General features: G+C 36.0%; 1 pseudogene; it reads left to right on the forward strand.

Moving 5' to 3' along the window:
• The first annotated feature begins 20,735 nt into the window (after window positions 1-20,735).
• On the forward strand, window positions 20,736-22,707 carry LOC149531431 (pentatricopeptide repeat-containing protein At4g37170-like; annotated as a pseudogene).
• The last annotated feature ends 2,010 nt before the right edge of the window (window positions 22,708-24,717 follow it).

A 24,717-nucleotide genomic window follows, 5' to 3' on the forward strand; every position in this document is an offset into this window, starting at 1 on the left:
AAATCCTAGAAAAGCACCTATCCAAACCAACAACAACAACACCAACAACCGTCAGCCAAACCAATAGCATGGGAAGAACAATGACCACACTTCATCCTATATAGACTATGGTAGCCTCATAGGTTGTATATCCAAGAAAGAGCCTTCTGTCAATGTTATCAATATCCAAGGACCAAACAATGAGTGTGCAGTCACCACTCGAAGAGTGCGATTTAACATCGCAGGCCCACCCGTTCCACCAGCACCATCAGCTCCATCAAAAAGCCAGTACAATATCTTGGAACACCTTGGGAACATGCCAGCCCAAATCTCCATTTTAGACCTTCTTCGCACTAGTCCTGTGTACACGAACATCCTTGACAGTGCTCTCATAGAATCCCGTGTCCCTTCAGATATCAATGCTACTGATTTTTGTAATCTTGTTGGACACCTATCCTCCTCATGTGCCCTATCGTTCAAACCCACCGACATACCCGTGGTCGAGCCAGATCACACCTTTCTGCTTCGCATAGCCATCATGGTATCCAATTTTTCCGTGAAAAGAGTAATGATAGATAATGGATCAGCCTTGAATATTTGCACCCTAAAATTCATAAAACAAGCTGGGTATACTGAGGCAGATCTCATCAGTGAGGTTATCACCATCAAAGCTTATGACAACTTGGAAAGAACCACAGAAGGAACTATTTTGCTACCAATCAAGGTTGGGCCAGTCATCCAAGAAACACTCTGCCATGTTATTGATCTAAACCTACCATTCAACATCCTCCTCGATCGCCCATGGATTCATGCCATGAAAGCCGTTCCATCCACTTACCATCAGTGCATCAAATTTCTGCATCAAGGCACTGAGGTAACCATCCATGCCAATCCTGAACCCTTTGGTTACTGCAATGTGGTTGAAGCTTCATATACAAACCATTGCCTTGGAATTGATATCGACACATCCATCGCTAGCTCATCCCACAATTGTAATGACCCAAAAACCATCCTTGCCTCTACCCTGTCTACCGTGAAGATCAATAACAAGGGCTGTGGAGAGTATAGCCTGTCGGATGCATTTTTTGTCAGGGCACTCCCACTTGATCCACATGCCCATGGACGATCGACATATCACAAAGCTAAGGACATTCCACCCAATACAAATAGTTTGGCCCAACAACCTTTGTATCCTCGAAAATCCCTCTTCATGAGGAGCTCACTCCAGATATCAACAAATGGTTACATAAGGATGCACCTCAAAGAAATCAGGGACACCTTGATCACTTTAGCCAGAAGTATCCCCAAGAACATAAGCTCATCACTGAAAAATGGAATTATCAAGGTGGTGGTCTAGGACTAGAAGAAAGAGGCATGCAGTGCCCCATCGACGCACACAAGTGCGAATCGAAGTCAGGTCTTGGCTTTGGCATACCCACAACTGAGGGCACCAATACAAACAGTCACACTTTTTTGAACATTCACCACGACCTTGTCAAAATCAAAGACATTCCTGAGGAAGTTGAAAAGAGAGCCTATGACGATATCCTAGACCAAATCTCCCTCGGAGACTCTGTTCTCCAAGAACTATCCATCCACCTCATTGACCTACCACTCGCCCATCCACAACTCATAGATTGGGACCAACCAAGTGTCATACACATTGATGAGTTCACATCAGAGGAAGCACTTCTAAGATTCATGGGATCTGAAACACCTCACAAGAAAACAAAGTCAGATTATGCCTATATTTACAAGCTAGATCCCAAGGGGTATTTTGGAGAAAATCCCCAACCTAGTTTCGATACACCCAAAACTGGAACTAAGGTGAATCTGAGACTAGCTAAGGTAGTGAAGAGAACTCCTCAGCAAGAACATCCAGAGCCACAAGCAGAACATGAGGATTTAGCATTACCTCCTCAAGATAATCAACCAGAGATATCTTCTATTCTAATTGAGGATACTAGGGAAGTCAACATCAATTCTTCAGAGATCCCTAGGCTTGTTCACATTGCTGCATCCCTATCACAAGACCAAGCTAATCTCCTCTTTGAGGTCTTAAGAGAGAACATTGGCCGATTTGCATGGTCATATCAAGACATGCCAGGGCTTGATCCAAAGCTTGTAGTTCATCATCTTGTAGTCAATCCACAGATCAAGCCCGTCAAACAAAAGCTTAGAAAAATGCACCCTAAGGTGGCATTACTGGTCAAAGCTGAGTTAGAAAGAATGTTAGCTACTAAGGTTATCCGACCTATCGACTATTCAGAGTGGATCTCCAACATGGTCCCCATCACTAAGCCTTCTGGTGACATCAAAATCTACACTGATTTTAGAGATCTTAACAAAGCTTGTCCAAAAGATGATTTTCCCTTACCCAACATAGATATGATTGTAGATCTTACAGCTGGACATGAAATTTTGTCCCTCATGGATGGATTTTTTGGGTATAATCAAATCAAGATTGCAGAAGAGGATCAGCATAAGACAACATTCACTACCCCTTGGGGAACCTTTTGCTACAACATGATGCCTTTTGGCCTAAAGAATGTTGGGGCTACCTATCAAAGAGCTATGACAGCCATCTTTCATGATCTCATCCATAGCATTTTGGAGGATTATGTGGATGATATCTTGGTCAAATCTCATACCTTCATGGATCATCTTGCTGACCTGGAGAAAGTCTTTGATAGGTTAGCCAAATATCATCTCATGCTGAATCCCAAGAAGTGTGTCTTTGGGGTCACATCTGGCAAACTTCTAGGCTTTATAGTGTCTAAACGAGGTATAGAGATTGACCCCAAGAAGGTCAAGGCTATCTTAGACATGCCTCCTCCCCAGACACTGCGACAGCTTCACTCTCTTTAGGGAAAGCTTCAATCCATCTGGCACTTCATCTCCCAGCTTGCAGATAAGTGTACACCATTTTCACATTTACTAAAGAAGGATGAGAACTTCAAGTGGGATCATTTATGTCAGCGTAGCTTCGATCAGCTCAAGCAGTATCTCACCAATCCCCCTATCTTGGTTCCACCAGTTCCTGGTCATCCCCTAATTTTGTACATATCAGCAATGCCTACTGCTCTAGGGGCACTTCTAGCATAGCTCGATGACTACGGAAGAGAAAGAGCCATCTACTACATCAATAGAACCCTAGTTGGTTATGAACTCAGTTATACTCCTATGGAAAAAGCTTGTTTGGCAGTTGTTTTCTCAACTCAAAAGCTTCACCATTACATGCTAAGTCATACCATCCAACTAGTCTCCAAGATTGACCCTCTCAAGTATATGCTCTCCAGAACAGCACTTACAGGCCGTTTGGCCAAATGGGTTATGCTCCTTAGCGAATTTGACATCCAGTATGTGGACAGAAAGGCAATCAAAGGGAAAGCTATAGCAGATCACCTAGCTGATGCACCTCTAATAGATGCTTATCCATTGATCACAGAATTTCCAGATGAGCATATCTGTCTAATTGAAGAACAACCCCCATGGAAACTTTATTTTGATGGCTCATACACATCTCATGGATCAGGGGTAGGAATATTGTTGGTCACACCTCAAGGAGATTACATTCCAAAAGCCTTCAAGCTACAATTCCCTAGCACCAACAATATAGCTGAATATGAGGCCCTCATAGCAGGATTAAAGATAGCTACAGAATGGAACATTACTAAGCTACAAATCTTTGGCGATTCTCAGCTCATCATCAAGCAAGCCCTAAATGAATATCAAACCAAAGATGAAAAGCTATTACCCTACAAAGAGCTAGTTGATCAGCTAACCCAACATTTTATAAGGCTTCAATTTACAGAAGTGCCTCGAATACATAACAAAGCAACAGATGCTATGGCTACTATAGGCTTGCTCTTGGAAATTTCCCAAGCAGCTACACAGTATGAGTTTTTAGTGGAGCAGCTCCTCACACCCGCCTATGCGAATGAGGATTCAAACTGTGTTTGTATCTTGGTTGGTCCCCAATCCCCTTGGTACCATGAGATTCACGCTTACCTTAACGATGGTATCATATCCCCTCACCTCACACGTACCCAACGCTAGAACCTCATCCGAAAATCATCCCGCTATGTTATCATAGCCAATACCCTATATCGTCGGGGTTATCACAATACTCTCTCTCGATGTTTAGACCAAAACGAGGCCACGATGGTGTTAAAAGAAGTACACTCTGGACTTTGTGGTGCCCACATGAGTGGTATTGTCCTATCGTGACAAATCCTTAGAGCAGGCTACTATTGGCCTACCATTGAAGAAGACTCCTGTGACTTTGTCAGAAAGTGTCTCCCATGTCGGTAGCATGCAAATCTTGTGCACACTCCAGCACAGGATCTACAACCTATTGCACCACCTTGGCCTTTCACTTGTTGGGGCCTTGATCTAGTTGGAACTATCACACCCCTCTCATCTGATGGACATAAACGGATAATAACAGCTACAGACTATTTCACTAAATGGGTGGAAGCAGTCCCCCTAGTCTTAGCTACAGGAGTTCAGGTCTCCAAGTTCATCTTGTACCACATTGTTTGTCGCTTCAGCATCCCATCCACCATCTTCACCGACCACGGAGGTAACTTTGAAAATCTCAACATGGAAGAATTATGCACTTCCCTCCACATCCATCACCGCTTTTCTAGCCCATATTTCCCACAAGGTAACGGCCAGGCAGAGACAACTAACAAAACCCTCCTCAAAATCCTAAAGAAAGTTTTCAATGATTCTGGCCGTGATTGGCACCTACAAATAAATCCAGCCCTATGGGCCTATCAAACTTCCTTTCGTACATCCATAGGCACAACTCCATACTCCCTAGTCTATGGTGCCGAAGCGGTACTACCTATAGAGGTTGAACTTCCCTCCTTGCACATATCTTTGCAAGGGAAAATATCAAATGAAGAATATAGAGTAGCTCGGCTCACCCAGCTAGATCTCTTAGACGAGAAGTGACAACAAGCCTATGATCATCTCACAGTCTATCAAACTCGTCTCAAAAAGAATTTCAAAAAGAAGGTGCTTCCATGACACTTTCAGCCAGGTGACATGGTCCTTAAATAAAACATGAAAGTCCAAGAAGATTGAGAAAAGAAAGGCAAGTTTGAACCTACATTGCTTGGTCCTTATGTTGTCACTGCTTCCTTTGGCTCCGAAGCCTATCAGCTATCTACACTAGAAGGATAACTCTTGAATGATCCTACTAACATCATTCATCTCAAGAATTTCTATGCTTGAAGATCCTTGGTATACCTATCTTTTGAAAAATACAAAAAAAAAATAGTAAAGAGAAATAAGCGTCCAATGGTGAAAACTTGGCAATTCAAGCGCCTTGGATAGGTACCTTGGTGAAAACCTGGTAATTCAGGCACCTTTTGTACTAAGACTAATCCATTATCTATCACTATCCTATCCCTCATCCATTCACCCACCATCCCATAAAATACCTGCTTGTTCCCTTGGTGTTCCAACCAAATATCCAAAATCTAATGGAGCTTGTAAATACCTCCTGTACAACTTGTAAAATCTTGTACCTCAACTTGTAAAATCTTGTACCAAAGCTTGTATTATACCTTATAAATCTTGTACCATGCCTTGTATATCAAAATCTTGTCCAAAGTTTGTACCATATTCCAACCTGTAAATAATCTTGTATCCTAGCTTGTATACTATCACATGCACACAGAAAACCCCATTTTCACTTAAGCTTTTTGCAAACCATCTACCTATCCACCTATCACCTATTATAGACATCCCATCCTTCACAAACACTTCCATCTCACAAAAACCAAAACATGAACAAACTTGTACATTTGTAACATATCTTGGTCCATCAGCTTGTACATCCTCTTTAGCTTAGTACCATTGTATCTATCCAGCGTTCGTGTCAGTTCGTCCTTGATCAACATCTTACACCCATCGCACATCTTGGTTAGCTATTCCAATGCATCCTTTAGCTAGATTTCTTGTCACCAAAGTGTTATCTTTCTTAGTTCAGCTTGTCAAACACATCACTCATCCAAATCCACCAGCTTCGGTGCTCTCCGATAGGTCCTTGCAGGATATAGCTTTCCTCATGTCTGATCTTGGTCCGTTAGTACCTCGTCCTACCCATCTTGTTGGCAAATAGTTCTCTTTTGGATTTTTGCTTTCTTTTGATTTGGACTCTTCCCTATTGGGTCTTAAAATATCTTTTCCAAGCAATCTCCTTGTTCCCTCCTCAACGTTGCCACGATCTTCCACATCATGGTATACTGCGAATGGGGCAATCAGAGTGTAAGGTCTTGATCATGTCTTTTGTTTGTTTTTCTTTTCTGCTTGTGGGTTACCCAGTGTCGGTTCCATGCTACTTCCTTTAGGAATCATGTGTGATGCTGGCGCAATCCTTGCATGTTTGTTTTGATTTAGTTTTTCAGTCCTCTGGACAGTTGGTGAAAAGGCCTTGATGTTCTTAGTAACCTTGGCAATTAACCAACAGTCCTATAGCAAATCTAGTGCTCAACTACATGGTGGTACTTCTCTTTGAAGTATCCCCCCGCTCAAAAAGCTTCAATGGTTTTCCTTCATCTCCATTGTCCCCCATCCATATCCAGCATCCGTCTCTCCTACCCTAGCTTATGCATCATTATCTCTTTGAATCACTCCTCACCTTTAGCTTTAGTGATCCACAATCCTAGTCTTAGGGATCCACCAATCCAAATCAATCCACCAAGCCTCATCTTTCGAGATCCACAATCCTAGTCCTAGGGATCTCCAAAACCCATCTTTTGCCAATCTGACTCTTTGAAATCCTGTTGCATCAGCTTTATAATCCCCTCATCCATCTCCCTATCCTGGATTCCTTTTTATAGCACTCTGCTCCTTCATCCTCCACCTTCCCTAAAGTCTTAAGCTTGCTTCCTCTTGTGCATTTGATTCTCCTTTATCATTCTCCCATAGTGACAGTTTGAGCTAATTCAACCCCTTCTCTTTGCCAATCTAAGTTTCCTTGCTCATCTGAGATTCTTGTACATTTCAAGAAGCCATCGAGCCTCGCTTTCTCTCCCCGCTGCCTTCTTGAGGGGGCATCTCACAACCCATTCTCTCCTCTTCTTCTCTAGCCTTCGGCATCTTATTTTCTTATCTTTGATGCCATGCCACTTGCGGCATCACATCAAAGAGGGGCAAAATGTAGACACCTAAAAACCTTTAGAAAATAAAGTATTTTTATTTTCTGAAAAAGTCCTGATGACATCATCATTTATTAATTAATTAATTATTTAATTTATTTATTTATTTTTATGCCATTAAATCCCTTTATCTTAATTAAAAATATTTAATTAAGGAATCCCTCCCAAAAATGTTTAAATCTTATTTAAACATTATTTCCTTATTTATTAATTATTTAATTAATAAATTGACCAAAAAACACAAAATAAAAAAAATAAAAAATTTTGCCCAAAACTTAGCCAATTTCCTTAAGACCACTAAACTCTTCCAAAATCTTCTAATCCTTCTTTAATTTTGATTAAAGGCTAATCTCATCATTTCCTACCCCTAATCCCAACTCAAAATATTTAATTAAGATTAAATATTAATCCTCATGTTTATTAAAAAAGTTTTAATAAATATCTCCTCAACCCAAACCCTTGAAATAAATAAAACTTTATTTATTTCCTAAATATTTAATTTATCCTCATCCTAAGAAGTTCTAGACTCTTCTAGAAAGTCTTCATCCTCATCCTAGGAAATTCTAGACTATTCTAGAAAGTCTTTATCCTCATCCAAAGTCTAGACTCTTCTAGAAGATGTCTTTAAACCTAATCCTAATCCCCTCCTAACCTTGTCACATTTCCTAAAAATGGGTTAAGACCTACTAACCCAAGCCAAAGTTAACAAATATCTCCTCCTTCACCCACCCTCATTAAATGCCATCCACTTACCTATCCCTAAGCTAATCCTAAACCATCCTAATCCATCTTCTAATCATTTGCACAAGCCTAAGCAAGCTTAAAACCCTCCTAATCAAGCCCAAGTCGAAATTGCTCTCATCTCCCTCAAAATATCTCAACCATAAAACTTTATGAAGCCCACTAGGCCATAAATGACTCTTCCAAGCCCTTTTATTGATCTTACAAGTCATTATGAGGGTCTTTATGAAGATTTTATCCCTTGAGCCTCCTTTGTTGACTCATCCTTCCCCTTTCCTCCATCCTCTCACCATGTGACATGTGTCACTCCTTGATTGGCTGTAAGGAAGCACAATCCATGTGCTCTCCTCTCATGCAATCTGAGCCCTTCATGAGCTTTTTCCCATCCTTGCATCTTAGCCCTCAATCCCTCAAGCCTCTTGCCTATAAATTGGATCCTTCCCCTTTGCAAAATAACACAATCCATGAAGTAAAGTCATAATGCCATTTTAAGAAGCCATTTTACATCAAAACCATACACTCACACCCAAATTCCAACTCCATTTGAAGCCCTTTTTGAAGCATAAGCTTGAGCATACATCCTATCTATTTAGACAAAGCCACTCAACAAGAGAGCTTCTTATTGAGAGAGCCCATTAATGGCTCATATTCTCAATTGAGAGCTCATCTTAGTCTATCTTGAAGTTTATAATTTTTGTTTAGTTTGTAGAAGCTTTATTTAAATTTGGTTTCTATTAGCATACTAACATTGCTCATATACAAGGACTATCTGTATAAAACTTGAATTGTTGTTCAATACAAGAGAGAATGCTAACTGTGTGGCTTTCACAGCTTGAGCAGAGCTCCTGGGGCTGGAAATTTAAAACCAACCAACAACCTTTTATAGAGGAAAAGCAAATATATATATGAAGAGGGAAATTCCCAGATTGAATTTTCAATTAACATGTGTCCCTTCAAAATTCTCCCTCAAGAAGCTAAAAAGTATCTCTCTAACTTCTCTCCTCAACTGCAAATCATATCCCATTTTGTTTTTCCTTTCCAGGAGTAAAAACCTCAGCAAAAGAAAAAATTCTCATAACTAATTTTGGATATGTCAATTTTGTCAAATTGAAGCCAAAACATCATAGAATCGAAACATACTACATATAAGACCTTTTGAATAATGTTTTAAATGTTTTGTCACTAAATTTTGCAACTAGATAATCAAAACACCCCTTAGAACACACAAATCAGCCCTAAAGACAAAACCCCTTGTAGCGTGTACCAAGGAACACTTCTGCAAAAACCAACCACATAATCAGAAAGCTCATCTTCTACCAGTTCCAATGGTATATTGAAGTCCCTATTTTGGATAAAAATAGCCCTAGTTATGGCCATTTGAAATTTAGGTTCTCAATTAGACATTCTCATTAAAAATTTCAAAAAATTTGAAAAATTAATGACTTTCCTATAGTTAAAACTATAGGATAAAAAAAATTGAATTTAAAACTTTCCTCTTTTAAAAATGTGTATGAGAGATCTGGAAAAATCATTTATTTCAAAAGATTTATTTTTCCCTTTTTACCCTCAATTGACTAGATGCCATCAAACTATCGTGTGGTAGCCTCTGATTAGTTGAGAACTTGCCATGTCACCTTAAAATTTGGACCCACTGGCCACCTAGGTGACACATGTCACCTTCTAATTAGACCACAATCTACCACATCACCTGCTAACAATGTGCCACATGTCGCATGTTTACTAGACTGGGCTATGCTTTGCTTGCATCACGTGTCACATCTACATTGGTCTTCTCACCGCCATGTCATTTCCACATGTCAACTTTCTATTGTGTGTGTATGTTGCTATGTTATCTATTGAGCAACTTCATCTTCACAACATAGTGACATTCGTCAGATCTGTCATGTGGCACGATCTAGTGCATCTAAGATATCTGCTCGCCACATTGAAATTTATGCAATGTGGCACCTTGTGGTTGGTCCATAACTCCACATCATCACCATGTCATCAGTGACTACACATACTGCCTCTTGTCACTACATGACTCGTTATCTACAACTAGGTGCAACCCACAACAATCCCTGCCAAATTTTGAGGCTTTTCGATAGGCCGCTATGTCACTACCAGAAAACCTTGCCATTTTCTAGTGGTGACATAGAGCCTTGCCAGATTTTTCAATTTTCTTGGCAAGATTCCATGCTGACATCACCAGTTTTCTACATGCATATTCTTTCAAAATTTTACCTATGTTTTGTCTGACTGGGACCCATGAAATCCACCACACATCACAGGGCTTCCAAAAACCTTTGTGTTGTTGACACTATGTAATTGAGTGCAATAGTATTTAAACATTTAAAAAAACTCCTTGTTTTATCAATGTGGGACGTAAGGTCTGAATCATTTCCCCTATGCTTTCCTCTTCCATTCACTGTTCTTACTAGCCTAGATGACTTTTTAATGCTGGGGGGTTTCATATCTTGCCATCTTAACTTCTTCTCTCTTGATTGCCAAGGCAAATCAGATCTAGAAAGAGAGTTGTTACATGGAATCAAACAAGAAAAGCCCAAGGCAATGGCTTGTCCTGATACTAAACTGTGTGGCTCTTTTTGTTGGCATAGCAGCAGGTCCATTGGTACTTCACTTCTTAGGAATTATTCATTTTCAAACTAATTCCTTGACACTAGGCTATTATTAGGATATTATTCTCAATTTTTAGGGACCAATCAATTATGATGAAATCTCTCTTGAGGAAAATGAAAACATAATATGTGATGTGTAATTTTTCAATTTATTCATGGCTTCTTATTGCATGTTCTTCTTTATATGTCATGTGCATGCTCTATTTTACTGCCACAGCCTTTCCTCCTTGCATGATCTACCCTGGCATTAGGGTTCCTTTTTTCATTAGGTTGCTTGTTTTATTTTTTAAAATTTAATGGCACCTCTTCTTTGTTTAAAATCGTGGGCTCCCTTATTGAAAGATAGTTTTCTTTTTTTTACATTTGCAACTTCAAAATCGAGGGGCTCTATTCTCCTTTGGCACGGGGGTCCTTTCTTTTCTTCCTCAAATGTTGGATGTGCATTACCTTTTACTACCCAATTCCTTTGCCTATGTGTGGGTTTCAGCTTTATGAGCGAGTTTTCTCCTAAGCATGTGGCTTCCTTTGATTGTTATGGGGATGTCTTTTATGCTTGGAGCTCTACTTGGTGTTTTCTAAGGCAGATCCCCTGGTATGGCATTGAATGCTCCTTCACACATGCCTTATTCTTTGCCATAGCTACTATCTTCCATGTGTTTTATTCCAAACACCACCAACACTAATTTGGGCGCAGAGATTGCACACCCTCAACTCAATATCATTGGGTTGAATCTACTCTACAATTTCCCAAATTTTAAATTAACCCACTGCCCACCGTATGTGAGCCAAGTACAACTTTCTTCAAAATGGAGTCATCTTGTAAACAGATTCCAGAAGAGCAAGTGGTAGAAGCTAAGACAATGGGGTCCTATTTGTCTCCAAGCTAAGGAATTAGCTCTAGACACCTTTGGCCACAAATAACAGGAAAAATTTTAAGCTCTAGACAAACACAAATGTTCACCACTCGAATCATTTTGAATGATATTCCTGATACTATTTCCAAATTTTTACAACCAATCAACTCAAAACAAAATTACCTTGACCAACCTATCAACTTTTATCCTCTTAAGACTATTCAACCCCTCTAGACACAAATCAAGCTTTAGCATTTCACACTAAGAAATGCTAACTTCTAGAAGCTCTAGAAGATGAGATAAACTTGTCACACTTTTCAAAGATCACATTTGTTAACTATTTTTTTTAGGCAACTCAAATGTGCAAGACATAATACATGAAGATTTGGACATCTATTAATATTCAATTCTTGTAGCATCTTAAAATTGAATATTCCTAGCACACCAATATTACAACTTTTGATCCTTATATTGTTTAGGCAATTCAGATGGCCAAGATTTGGCTCCTCAAGCATTAAGCATTCACTAAGGATCAATTCTTCAAGTTTTGTAAGACTAGATGTTGCTGATTATGATGGCTCAAGACTTCAATCAACTATGGAGGTGTTTGATCCTTGTGCAAGTTCAATGAACCTATAGACACTTCTGGTCAATTTCCTATCTCAATCATTTAATGATCATAGTCATTAAAAAATCTTTAATCCTCACAAATGTCATGAATCTGATGAATTTAGTCAGGCCCCAAAGGGGGTCCAGCTAAAAAAAAATTCATTTTTGAACACCTGAACTACCAAACTGATCCATAGAACATCTATCTCTGATTGGAATTAATTTTGAGCATTAATTGATCATTAAAAGCTCATTTTATCATTGATCTGCAAACTGTCAAATTCATGCCAGAAGGTCCTTTGACTGAATTTGAAAACTGACAAGAACACCTGACCAGGCTCTGAAATCTAGCACACTGATTCTTTGTTCCACATACTTGCACCCTGTCAAATTTTGTCTCATGATGAATTTGGGGTCAAAAGATATTGACCGTCAAAGTTTCCCTTTTAGAACTACCTACAAGAAAACAAGTTCTTGTGTTTGGATTTGGCTTTGAAAACTAGGCAAACGAGAACTTGGGGAAACACGAACTAGGGCATTGGTTCACTGTCATGAGGACAATATGAATCTATGATTTGGGCTCATGATAAATAATTGGGTGCAAATGGTGAGCAGTCAAAGTAGGCTACTCAGAATTTTCAGATTGAAACAATGGTAGAAAAGTGTTTTTTGCAAATGGAATTGACCTAGAAAAGTGTGCAAATGGATTCGTCAAGATGTGAAAATTGGCACACTTAAAGCATTTTTAGAGTACAACATAGTGGTACAATCCATTCGATCTCACCTATCATGGATTTTAAGATATAACATCATGAACAAGGATACTGACCAATCTGCCCTTCTTAACACCAAGGAAAAGATAGAAATTACATTTGGAATCGCATTTGAAAATTGATCAAACGGATTCGTCATGAGCTCAAACTTGAAATATAACAAGTCTTTGACCTCTAAAATGCAACAAAAAAGAAATTTTAGCATTTTGGTCAACTAGGTCAAATTTATAACATGCCAAAAAGGGCTCCCCAAAATTCAAAGTAAATTGCATCAACATGACATCGGTAAATGACCAACTTTGAGGTATTCAAAACCTAGACAAACAAACTCAAAATGACTCAAAATCTAAAACATAGGTTCTCAAGATGGACACTAAAAACTCTCAAAGCGGTAAGTCATGGGACATTACTGGGTGCAAGATATTCAATCACAAACATGGCCTCCTTTCGTTGTTTGACACTTGGGTGAAAATGCAGAATTGACAAGTACTCAAAATGAGATTTCACAAAATGGCTCAGAATGGCAGATTAACTTCATGAAACACATAGGCATATTGAATGGAAGGTGCTAGAAGCATTAAACACCTCATAAGCTTCTCAAGTACAACCAGGTATATAGGCATCAAAAAGCATTTATAGGGCTTGATTTTCTCAACGGTACTCAAAATCGGGGCTTCAATTTTGAGTCCCAACATGGCTAAAACTCAATTTCTAGGAACTAGTATTCTATTTTAGATTAATCATCCTCCTAGATGTAATGATTTATATAAGTGTAATATAGACACATTTTTACTAACACAATCAGTAGTAGTAGTAGAAGTAGGAGTAGCAGTAGCAGTAGCAATAACAGGAGTAGTAGTAGGAGTAGCAGTAGTAGTAGTAGTAGTAGTATTAGTAGTAGTAGGAGTAGGAGTAGTAGTAGCTGTAGCAATAGCAACAACAAAAATAGTAGGAGAAGGAGGAGGAGGAGTAGTAGTAGTAGGAGTAGTAGTAGGAAGTAGTAGTAGTAGTAGTAGTAGGAGTAGTAGTAGGAAGTAGCAGTAGTAGTAGTAGTAATAGTAGCAATAGCAGTAGTAGTAGTAGTAGCAGTATCAGTAATAGTAGCAGTAGTAGTAGGAGTATGTGTAGCAGCAGCAGCAGCAGCAGCAGTAGTAGTAGTAGTAGTAGTAGTAGTAGGAGCAGTAGTAGTAGAAATAGTGGTAGGAAGTAGCAGCAGTAGCAGTAGTAGCAGTAGCAGTAGTAGTAGGAGTAGGAGTAGCAATAGCAGTAGCAAAAGTAGCAGCAACAGTAGTAGCAATAGCAACAATAGTAGGAGTAAGAGTAGCAGTAGCAATAGCAGGAGTAGTAGTATTAGGAGTAGCATTAGTAGTAGTAGTAGTATCAATAGTAGTAGGAGTAGGAGTAGCAATAGCAGTAGCAGTAGCAGTAGCAACAACAATAGTAGTAGGAGGAGTAGGGAGGAGCAGCAACAACAACAGTAGTAGTAGATTATTTATCTTTATTTGATTGTAAACAATAAGACCTGTATGTGTTTAACATCTGAGAAAGTCAATTACTAAACCTATATACATCTATTTATCTATTAATGAATGTTGATCATGCTTGATTTTCTTTGAATTTTGTTTTTTATATTAAATTTCTCTTTTTTTACAGTTGGGCTAATATCCTTGAGGTCTCTCCAATCAGCGACTACATCAAATTTCAATTTATTTTTTTTTGACTTGCTAAGAAGATATTTTTTAACAAAAAATTGTCTAATTTATTCCCTCTTTTGTTTGCATAGATTTTTCTTAGGTCTTCCCTCTTGTTGCACCAACTATTGACTTTCCTACTCACTAATACCATGTGAGAGAGAGAAAAAAGATTGCAGTGATTTAGAAAGGGTGAACCTAAAGGAGTTTTTTTTTGTTAATTTTATGAGAGAGATGACATAATTGGACATCAAATCAATAATCTTATCATTTGGCTAAAAAAAACTACCTATTTTATGATTGATAATAGAGAATCATGGTAAATTAACTCTAAAATTTTCTAAGAGAAAGCTTCCAAAGTATTTTATGGCTTGTGTTGATATCTAATATTATGTTGCGTAAAAGATCCTCAAAATACATCTCTCTAAGTTGATAAATTTGTTACAGGAAACTTTAAAAAAGAGGAAACTTGATTGTGAAAGATTTTTCAATAATAGAGAGTTCCAAGTGACCAACTCTATCACATGGAAACTCTTTCTTAATGTACTTTTAAAAAAAAAACTTTGTGCACCAAATATTGTCACAATTTCTAGAGCTACATAGCTCAATTGTTTCCAAGTTCATTATTTGTACAAATGTGTGTGTGTGTGTGTCTGCATGCACATTCATGTTGGGATGTCCTAGGATTGTTAGGAAGATTTTATTTTCATGAATGTTGCTTATTGACCTAAAAAAGAAGAAGAGTTGCAAAACTTACAATTAGTTTGTAAAAACTTATGTGTTTCCTCTTCAATGTTCTAACATTTTAACTTGGTTGATAACACCACAAGAACAATCTTGTTTCCTTTAGTTTTTTAGAGTGTTTTTTATTTCTTTGATGTCAATCACTTTTTAAAAAATTATGGTCATAAAAATGTGATAGGCTTATATTTATTTCAAAAAAATTGATCATGATTTTTTATATTATTACTATTACCACAATTGGCTCACATGTTTAGGCTATTTAAATTTTCAAATAACCTAAATGTATTAGCATCATTTTTAGGGTTTTTCAATGAGCAGTGAGGATTTTGTTTAGTGTCTTAGTGCATATGCCATTGGTAATCACAGGGGGAAATCACATGTTGTAGCTAATGTATAGTGGTATTTTAAATAGTGTGATATTTCTTGTTAACCACTGTTGGGATATGCTCAAACTTATAAAATTGGGTGGATTTAATAATTTATACCTGAATCACTCAATAAACATCAAAAGTACCTATATGTACATGTGCACACACACACACACACACACACAAAAATACATACATGCATATGCTTGTTTTTGGTTTGTGTATGTTTGCATACATACATACATACATATATGCATACACACACATGCATGTTTTTATATGTTTGTATACATACATACATATATATACTCAAGTATGACAAGTAAGGTGCAGTGATAATTTGGATAGTGTGTTATCTCTTGTTAGCCACTACTGGAGTACACAGAAACATGCAAAACTAGGTGAAGTTGATATCTAATATTTGCATCGCTTGTGTGTGTGTGTGTGTGTGTGTGTGTGTGTGTACATTTATATATATTTATGTGTATGTATATGTGTATGTATATGTATATGTATATGTATATGTATATGTATATGTATATGTATATGTATATGTATATGTTTATGTATATGTATGTACATATGTAGATATATGTATATATACATAGATATATATAGATATATATACACATACATATACATATATATGCATGTATATATATGTACATGTATATGTATATGTATATACATATACACACACAAATATATATAAATATATACATATATATGTATGTGTATTTGTATATGTGTGTGTGTGTACTTATGTATGTATGTATATATGCATGTAAGTATGTGTGTGTATATACACAAAATACCATCATAACCATAATCAATCACAGAATCATACATCAATAATCAATTGAAATAGTTGTTTCCAATTTTGCTAATGTAAAGTGTTAGGGTTTTCCATTTATGGTGACATATAGTCTACTTTGACATGACAAAACCCAATATGAAAGTTGAAGTACAAAATTGTCTAAGTATGCTAGAGGTAAACAATGAAAAATCAGATAGGTTGGTTTGACATGCTTCCATGGAAGAACTTGAGGACTTGTTCACTTGAGGGAAGGTAGTAAGAATAGTGTAAAACATGTTTGTAAGAGCGCTAAGCATAATATTGAGTTTTGCATGAGTTATGGTAGATCTACCAGTTATAGGGTGCTAGACAAAATAGAAGAAACAACAATATAATGACATTTTGGTTAAGGGATTATTTTGGTTTACCAAAATAATTGCTTAACAAGGTTGGGATGACATCCTAGATGTTAACCCACATGTGGAAAAACTTTATTTGAAGATTTGGTAACATGCAATGATGACTTTAAGAAAGCCCCCTTTGGAAAAAAGTATAAAATTTTGGCGAATCAAACACTAGTTGATGGGGGAGAAGTTAATTTTTTTTGGTGATTTATTTCTTTAAAATAGGAAGTTTTTTACTTTTATTGGATTTTTTTTTTCAATTGTATGAAAATTCTATAAAATCTTGGTGAATCTTTTATTATTAAAGAAAATCACAGACAAAAGTACACATACTATTAGAGGAGTTAATGGTATTATTGATGATGAGATTGTAACCAGAAAAGTACTGAGAACACTACTGCCTATCTATGCTATTAGAGTTTCTGCCATACAAGAACTGAGGTGTATACCTGGTAGTAATCTGAGCCTTGAAGGATTGATGGGTAGACTCACTACCTTTGAAATCCTTCATTGCAATATAAACCACTTCATCATCATTGTCATTAGATTCATCTTTTGTTTCCTCATTGGCAATGTAGCAAGACTTCTTTCCTTTGTCTTTATAATCTTTGTTGACCTCATCTCTTTTACTTTTTTATTTGTCTCCACTTCTATTGTTCTTCTTCCCTAGATATCTAGTAGCAATATGACCAACCTCATTACAATTAAAGCACATGATAGGTAGCTTACCTTTGAATTTCCCTTTGCCTCTATAAAATATCCTTGCCAACAATGCTTCAAGTTGTTCTACATCCTCCTCATCTATATCACTGTCACTAGAAACAAATTTGACCATTTTATTTTTCTCTTTAGATTCCTTTAATGGTAGTTTAGCTTTGAAAGTAGGTTCAACATTTTCAAATTTGAAATTATCAAAATTAGAGAGTTCAAAGGTACTGAGTCTACCCATCAATCTTTCAAGGCTCAAATTACTACCAGATATACATTGTAGTTCTTGTATGGTAGAAACTCTAATAGCATAGATAGACAGTAGTGTTCTCATTACTTTTCTGATTATAGTCTCGTCATCAATAATACCATTAGTTCCTCTAAAAGCATTCACAAGAACTTTTATTCTAGTGCTATATTGGACAACGTTCTCACCTTCTTGCATTCTCATGTCATTGGACTTCCCTCTTAGACTTTCAGGTTAGGCTCTCAAAACATTTGTATCTCCTCCATAAATTATTTGTCTAGCATCCCACATCTTCTTTGTAGTTTCACAATCTTTGATGTCATCAAACTCTAAGTAACTTAGGGCAGAGGCAATCTCCAGCATTGCTTGATTATGTTCTTTCTTCTTTTTCAGATCATCAGTAGTTAGGGCTCTAGTAGGATCAACATGCTCAGTGGTGATAGTAGATTGTGCATGGTCTCCAAGACCTCCTAGGTGTAGTTTCATCACACTTTGTCATGAAGGAAAGTTTTCGTTCTTCAATTTGGGTACCTCCATTTTATACATCTTGATCTTTAGCTCTTAGTAACTTCAAACTACTTCCTCTCAAGCACTGGTGCTCTGATATCAATTGTTGGAATTATTTAGAATAACTGGGAGGGGGTTGAATCAATTATCCAAGGCCGAGATGTACAAATAAAACTTTTCACTACTAATCAAATCCATATCCAAAAAACCTTAACATGCATGCATCCATTAGATCATACAATGCCTTTACTTAATAGGTTACTATCCTAGGTCAAAATAACTTTGTAGAAATGTAAATATGAAATATCATAAGTACGTTTACACAATTTGACACAAGAATTTTACGTTGAAACCCAATTTGGGAAAAACCATGAGTAACATGCTACTCATTATCACTCTTCTAAAGTGATGCCTTGTGAAAGGCCAACCCTATTAAAGGTTACAATACACACTGTTAAATGTGACTTGGTTAAAGGATTTCAATCACCCTGTTAGGAGTGAGCCTTATTAGAGGACTTTAGACCATTCCATTAGAATGTCACCCAATTAAAGGATTTACAAATTACTATTACACTATTAGAATTTGGGTAAATAAATGACTACATGACTAAAAGTTTTAGCCATATGAATTAAAAATTTAATCAAATGACTAAAAAGGATAAAATTCTATTAATTGTTTGCAATCATAATTATAAACAACTAAATAAATGACTAATCTAGTCATTGAGTAAACTCACATGGTTAGATGAATTGAAATGACTAAATACATGAGTAAATAAATGACTAAATAGTTAGTCACCCAAATAAAGATTACTAAATGAATGATTATTTCTTTTTTTTACATAGTTTTTATAATTATAGGATATTTGATGTATATGTTGCTAAACAACCAATTCACGAGTATAAATAAATCAATGATTAATTTTTTAATCAAGTAAACTAACAACTAAGTAGTTAGTTTGATGAATAAGGAAATGTAGAGGGGGAATCAAGAAAGAGATGAATAGGCACAGAGAGCAATACACATATAGAAAGAAGAATAAAGAGAAAGCTAATGAATAACGTAACATATATAATAAAAATAGTTATTGTTTCTCAATCCATTTCAATATGTGAAAGGATGATTTATATACAAAAAATTTCATAAAGTTTTCTAAAGCTTGAGGCAAGTTAAAAATATCTAACATTGAAATAAACCATAGTAACTCCATTACTAAAATCACTCTCTATTCACATGTTAACACTTAAGAGTGTCTACTCTTTTCATTCAAGAAATTCAATTTTTAAATTATTATATAGTTATACCACATTTTAATTTTAACAAATAATTTGCATGACCACAATTATATTAAATTTAACATATTAATTTTTTTAAATTTTAGTTGAGTATTATACTAAATTATAGAACTAATGTTTGTTAATTAAATTAAACAAAAATATTTATTTTAGTTAATAACTAATTTTATAAATAACACAATGATTATTGAACAATTTTGATTAAGCTATACTTATAAGATTTTTGATAGAAAAAATAACTAATATTATTTGATTCAAAATTAATTATGACATAAAAGTTATTACACATTTTCTTTTATCTTTGTATGTATAAGGGGGTGAGAGGAATACAATAATACACATGACAAAAAAAAAATGAGGTTGTGCATTTCAATTAAAAACAACTTAATTATTTTTTACAACTTTCATATGATAGAAAAATGAATGAATACTATAACTACCATAATAGTGTCAATTCATGTAAACATTTAATTATTGTCTTAATTATAAATTAGTCCACAACTCTATATGAATATACTCATATATTTTTAAGATTTAAATGACATTTATCTCTCTTCTTTCCTACATATCTACATCTTTCTATCTTCCCATGTTTTGATCTCTTTTATCTTTTAGTTGAGTCCATCTCTCATTATACTTTTCTTTATTCCAATAATATACTCTCAATATATATTTTAATATAGCGAACTAACTCTCCTCCCTCTTATATATATATATATATATATAATCTTAAAGTGAATTGCAAGAGAATAAGAAACGGTTATACAACATAGGTAAATAATCCTAAAAACAAATTTTATTGAAAATTGGAATAAGAAGCTTTGAAGCATCCCAACCAAAAAAATGAAATTTGTAGTGCAAAATTAGAATAAAAAATATTCCTCCTCTCATCTATACATCTCAAATCTGCGAAAAAAAACCCTTAACTATTTGGAGACCTCAAATCTTGTTCAACAAAATTGCGAGCAGAAATCTTGTTGAACTGTCATTAGCAATTCTTTTTCGAAATCTCAGCTTGCCCTAGAAAATATAAATTTTTACAATGTTCGGTTATGTGAGGAATTGTAGGGAAGGGATGGATAATTGTCTCCATGGTAGGGAAGGAAATGAAACTTCTATAGCTTCTGAAAACAGTACAATCTGCTTCTACTTGGTTTGTGGGATAATGTAATTTGGGCTGCGTACTATTTCTGTACACGGAATCATGAGAAGAAGAGTTGTTCAAAATTTCATTAGTGGAAACAACAATCCCAATGAATTTCCAATGGATTTGGATGCGTTATTCAAACATGGCAGATTGATGGAGGCTTTGCAAATTTTGCATGGCATTGACAATTGCTTAAACCCTTCAACGTATGCATCCCTATTGCGCCTCTGCACTGAAAAAAATCCTTGTCAAGGGGGCAATTAGTCCATAATCAGATGGATCAGATGGGATTCAAACCTAATATATTTTTTTTAAATACTATTGTCAATATGTATAGAAACTGTGGGAGTTTGGATAATGCACGCCAAGTGTTCGATGAAATGCTCGAAGGAGATGTCTGCTCATGTACTGTAATGGTCAGACCTTATTCCAAAAAAGGGCTTCCACAAGAGACATTTGAAATATTCTGCCAAAGACAAATAACAGGTATCCAACCCACGGAATTTACCACGGAAAGTGTTATCCCAGCCCGTGCTATCTTGGAAGATGTGAACCAGGGTATGAAAATACATGGACATGTAATCAGATGTGGATTTTCCTTTGAGCAATGTGGGCTTGTATATATGTATGCTAAATGTGGGAGAATAGAGTTTTTACACTACGTGTTTGATAAAATTCCTAAGCGAGATATACATTCGTGAACTCCTATGGTCTCTGCTTACTCTAAGCATGGTCTTTCCCAGGAGGCCGTGACTCAATTTTGTGAATTGTAGCAATCTGGCTTGCAGCCCAATCATTTCATGATTTTCAGCATTCTTCCAACTTGGCTGCTTTGGAGCAGGGTACAGATTTTTATGAATTTATAATTAGATGTGGATTTGAATCTGACTTATTTGCGTAGAGTGGGCTTATAGACATGCACACAAAATGTGGGAGTTTAGTAAGAGCACAGTATATATTTTACAAAATGCAACAACCAGGAGCCATTGCTTGGAATGCTGTGATTGCAGGCTATGCACAGAACACCTGTAAGTTCAAAAAGCTCTTGACCTCTTCATAAAATACCCACACAGAGATTCGATCTCATAGAATATAATGATTTAAGGATATGTACAAAGTGGATTTGTTCATGAGGTTGTTAAGCTCTTTTGGGAAATTCATGAAAACAATGTTACAACATGGAATGCAATAATTTTAGCATATGCATAGAGTCATTGTGTTAGTCAAGCATTTAGTTTCTTTCAGATGATGCCTCACCCTGACGATATTTTTGGGAATGCTATGATCTCAGCTTATGACAAAAATAGGCATAGTGAAGAAGCCCATAAACTTTTCCAAAAAATGCCAACCCAAATATTGTAACCTAGATACCTTTGATTTTAGGATATGTATAGAATGGGTAGAGTGACAGAGCCATGAATCTATTTGGAGTCTGGACAAATACAATTGGCAGGCGTACAACCAGATTCAAAAGCCTTCACACTGCTTTATTTGCATGTACTAATTTAGCAGACATTGATCAAGGAATGTTGTTTTATGAAGCTCTAGTTAAACATGGATTTCTGCATTGTGTGCTTGTTGACAATGCCATTATAGACATGTATGCAAAATGTGGGAACTTATACAAGGCACGTAACTTGTTTTCATTCTTAATTCTACAATATTTTTTATACAGATTTTTGAAAAAATATGCAATTTATCCCTCTTTTTTCCCTATTTTTATATACCCCTTTCATTCATTCCAGATCTCTCTCCACTTATCTTCATTTTCCATAGAGATGCTTGCCGGATTACAATGGGATTGTGGAAATGGGTTAGCTGTAGGGATGGAGTTTGCATTCCCTCAACAACCCATTTTTCTAACCTCATCTGAATAGGTGCATTTGAAATGTGAACACCAGTGTGCTCCTTTGGTGGCTTCTAGTTGACAAAAATGTAAAACTCATGATCTTGTCTTGATTCTTGCAGGATTTCAACTTGCGGAACAACAATCATTCACACAGGGACACAGGGTAGTAGACATATTTGATGTCCAGTGAGTTTCATTATCTTTTATTTATCATTGCTAGCACTAGTATTTAGCCTATGTGCTCTCTGTTGGGGGCTTTGATTTTAATCCTAGCATGAAATGTTGCTTATTTAATTAAGCACGGTTGTATTAGAAAATATGTCCAAGAAAGATTTTTAATATTGAAACAATTTTTCGGGATTTTTTTAAAAAGGGTTTGGAGATGAGGAGCAGGGTAACATAGTTGATTTCTATTTAATTGATCCATTTTGTTCAAAATGTTCTTTTGTGGTTATAAGGATTATTTTGAAAAATCAAATATTGCAATTTCCTTTCCATGTTTCAAATTTTGACATCGACAAATTTGGTTTTTCAAATCAATGCAAATTGACATTTTATTCGTATTGATTTCATATTGGTGATCTATTGAAGTTCCATTTTCCATTTTATTTTCGTTGAAATAGTGAAATATAACATGGAACACAAAAATAATAGGATGTGCCTGGTATTCACCATTTTCTAGAATGGAACAATATCCAAGGTTTCTTCAATAAGAGCTGATCAAATAACAAGAAGCTACCTCGCTTGAAGGCAACTCAGCTATGGGTGTGTATAGTTAATTAGTTTTACAAATGAAGCTTGTGTCATATAAAATAAGACAAGGCACCAATCCAGACCCTTTGAACTATAGTGGACCAACCATTATGAATAATAGTGTCCAATTTTAATTGTAGAGGGCTACATAATCTAGCAACGAGATCCACGTAGAGTCTATATTAAGAGCAAATTGGGTTTTCTGTCAAGACAAATAAGGAAAACGATCAAGAAAATTCCCCTGTTATGGATCAAACTTACTAAAGATTGCATCTCTTGTGGAATACATGCCAATTATAGAGGTTACATTGTACAGATTTCTAGCTTCCCCCATAAGCAATATTAACTATTGTGAGTAGGGCATAAGAAAGAGAGTTTCCATATAATCACGCCCGTTCTTTCTATCTTGTAGGTGAGAACATATTTCTTTGACTTAAGGGAAATTATAGCTGCACAAAATCAATAAAATGAATTAATAGCTGCATAGGCTGCCTTTGCAGTTGCACAATCTGTGGTTCATATCATCTCGCATTTCATTTGCTGAAACTACTCAATTCAAAATATTATCTTGTAATTTTCTACCCAAAAATGTATCACATGAATCTCATCAAAATCTTATCATATCCTTGCCAGATGCCTTTCAAGTAAGCTTCACTTATCATCTTCAACACTCTCCATCTCCTCACCTCCACAACCTTATTTAATGAAACTTATATCTTCTTGTTATCTATAGCTGCATGGACCACCTTTGTAGTTGTAGTCTTTGTTTCATTTTGTCTGTTAATCTTCACCAAGTTTTCTAGTCAATAACATTTGTCACTGACCAACAAGGGAGGTAATGAGTTTTTAGTAAAAGGAGGTTGGTAGTGGCTCCAAAGAACCTATTTTCCTGGTATAGCCTGTAGAAACTCTTTCCACTCTACCACCATTGCTTGAGCCTGCCATATATCTATTGAAAAATGAATAATAGCCATAAAAAGGTTGCAAGTAATTTATGAAAAATATGGAATGAGGGCATCTGAATGTTGTAGAGGCATATGTTTATCATTATAGATTGACACACCATAATTGACAATATCATTCAAACATTACTATTTATCTTAGTTCATTCAGAAAGCTAATAAAAAATTTCTATTTTAGTGGTAGTTTTCATTAGCTTTGATTTTCTTGCAAGATATGAATAAGATGTCGTGCTTGCACATGCTAGCATTACCCATTTTGTGGCTCCCACCTACATAATTATATAACAGAGGAATAGTTCCATTAATTGTATTATTGTAGCTATTAAATGGTGGTCTCTGGAAGGCCTGGAATCAATTTTATACAGAGTGACAATTAAATCTAATGTGGAGAAATTCACTCAGCCAGTGCTGCTAGAACACTTGTTTTCTATTTTCTCAGATTCTGAAAATGTTAATGTCTAACTCCATTGTTGAT

Source organism: Cupressus sempervirens, chromosome 11 (genome assembly GCF_028749045.1).
Source record: "Cupressus sempervirens isolate cs-2001-9-10 chromosome 11, ASM2874904v1, whole genome shotgun sequence".
NCBI classification, from domain to species: domain Eukaryota; kingdom Viridiplantae; phylum Streptophyta; class Pinopsida; order Cupressales; family Cupressaceae; genus Cupressus; species Cupressus sempervirens.